This window comes from Dipodomys merriami, unplaced genomic scaffold, assembly GCF_024711535.1.
Source record: "Dipodomys merriami isolate MVZ:Mamm:240054 unplaced genomic scaffold, mDipMer1.0.p SCAF_7, whole genome shotgun sequence".
NCBI lineage: Eukaryota > Metazoa > Chordata > Mammalia > Rodentia > Heteromyidae > Dipodomys > Dipodomys merriami.
Window position 1 is genome coordinate 17,947,312 of NW_027206290.1, and position 2,689 is coordinate 17,950,000.

Sequence of the window (2,689 nt, forward strand, 5' to 3'; positions counted from 1 at the left end):
CAGGAAGGCAAGCAGCGTGGAGGAAGAAAGGAATGCTTGAGGAGAGTTTTCATCCTATTTGCTATTTCCTTGGGCAAGGCACATGACCTTTCTGATCACCACGTTCCAATTATTTCTAGCAATGGGGACACTCATTAGCCTTTAGTTTTACTTTCTTACTTTCGTTATTTGTATTGTCCATTTACTCAGTCAATAGACACGACTGCATAGGTATTCTATGCCAGGTGCTTAGGAAAGAGGCACTAGCCTCAGGGAGTAGACTGGAGTTTGAGCGCTTTGGAAATGGTCATCACGATCATCCAGCCAAACTGAAACCTGCTACAGTGGGAGGTCATTGGAGTGAATGGATAAACCTTGCTTTGGGGCAGGCTGTTGGAGTGACAGAAAGGCTTCCTGGAGAAAATGAAGGGTGTGTTGGTGACAAAAGAAGGAGACGCCTTGCCAGTAATGGAATGTATGGTAACTAAGGGAGATAATGATGCCAAATTTCCACAAAGTGCCCAAACTCATAACCTCTTACCTATAGGGCTGGGCTATCATCTACAGGTAAGTCTTGGTTGTAGGGATGTCTTCTGAGTGTGTTCTTGGACCACATTGGCTAGAAAAGGAGTGTGATGCACTATTCACAGACGTGAGCAGCAGGACACCGTGTCTGCTTTCCCTCTAGGATATTATCTACTCCCACCCCTACCAGAATTGTATCTTCTCTTTCCCTCCTCCTACTTTTTCTTTTCTTTCTAGAAACCCAGATTCTGAGAGGGAATTTAGGTGATCTTAACAGGCCTAGGAAGAAAGATCGCTTTTAAACCAGGGGTGAGAAGAAAGAAACGGTGAGGAAGGTAGAGGCCACTCCAAATTGCACCATTGTCCTGCGAAGGGCCAGTTCCTGGAGAAATTTACAAGTCTCCCTGTGACACAGCTGCATCATGTGGGGGGGGGATAAAAATAAATAATGATCTCTGTAACCTCACGAAGGCAGAAGATGATTTTTCTATCAACTCTTGTGGGTGAAGAGGGACCCGGGCGGCAGCAGCGCAAGAGAAAAGCAAGCCCTGGAGCGCTGAGCAAAGATGCCAATCAGAGGGGTGGGGTGGGGGGGATTCATTTACGATGTTAATTAACAAGCGACTAATTAAAACGGCACTTTGAGCGCTAATCAATCGCCTTATTAAGTTAGAGCCATCACTGGAACAAATTGAAAGCTCCCCGCCCCGTCTCCGGCTGGAATCCCAGAATAGCGCGGCGGGTGGGGGGCGGGATGGGGGGGGGGACCCGATCTGCTCTCTGAGCCTCTCCGGCCTCCAGAATGCTCCGATCCTAGGCTCACACCCGCGGGACTGTCTGCCCCTGACCCGGGAAGGGGTCTGGACCAGGGTCGTGGAGGCCACTTGTAGTCCCAACGCACCCACTTGGGAGTAAGAACAAAGCATTCAGCCGCAACGCCTTTGCCTGGGAGAACGCGCTCCTCCAAGGCGCGGGAACCTCTTTCTGGGGTCGTGGGCAGGAAGGAAGCAGCTCGGCTCGAAAGGGGGCACCCTCGGGCCGGGATCTGCATCCTCCCCGCCTTCCCTCACCTCTTTTTCACGGACAGACGTACCTCCTCATCTTGGAACCTTCTAGGCCTAGTCACCGGGGGAGCGAAGACGCTAGGACAACCAAACCCCTTCGCTGCATTTCCTGGGGGACGGAGGGAGGGGGGCTCCATAGAAGTGGAGAGGGAATCAAGGAGCCTGCCTGGTCATCTGGGACAAGTCTAGCACACCCAGACATCACGTGCCTCCCCCCCACACACACACCTCCCCAACTCCCAGCTAATTCTCGCTTTCCCTAGCGCCTTGTCCCTCCAGGCTTTAAAGGGAATTAGAATGGCCAGTCCTTTTTTGGAAAGACCCTGCCTTAATTGTTTCATGCTTGTTTTTCACCAAATTCACTCCCCACCCCTAGGGGTGGGGGCGGGAGGGAGAAACAGTTGGCCCTCGGAGGGGCTGTGGATTTCCATGCTAATTAAGTGAGTCGCCTGCCCCGCACCCCGCCCAGGCGAAAGCTGCACGCCCCGGGGCGCCCGGGGCAACTTCTTCCCGGGGTGTGCGCCGAACCCGAGCGCCATTCCAGGGAGATCTCGGTGGACTCACGTCTGATCCGAGAGGATTGGTTTGTTGTTGTTTTTTCCTCTCTGGGAGAGAAAAACTATTGGAAGAAGGTGACCTGGTGGGCGATGTGTCTGTATATGTGTGACACGGACCCAGGTTGTGAAGTGTGTGTGTGTGCACACGCAAGTGCGCACCTGACCGCGCGCTCCGAGCGGGCCTGCGGGTTCACCTCTCAAATCCGGTGGCAGATCGGAGGGAGCCAGGGGAGAACCGGGGTTCCCACGTGCACAGCTCCAAGGCGTGCTTGTTTTCCTCATTTCATCCGTATTCAATGTAATAATATTTGCTCGGTTCGCGGCGCTCATTAGGTCACATTAGAAGCCGCCGCGTCTCCCCGAGAGTGGGTAACGCGCCCGCACTCAGGTTTTCCTCTCTGCGGATGGGCGGCCAGCAGGGGAGGGGACCGGCCAGCGGCGGGCTGGCCGAGGGCGTGCCGCTCCCCGCACGCGCACGCGCACACACGGGCGCGCGCCCTGCTGGGTGTCTGCCGGGGATGTCTCCGCGTCCGCGCGCGCGCGCTCCAGGGACAGGCGTCCCAG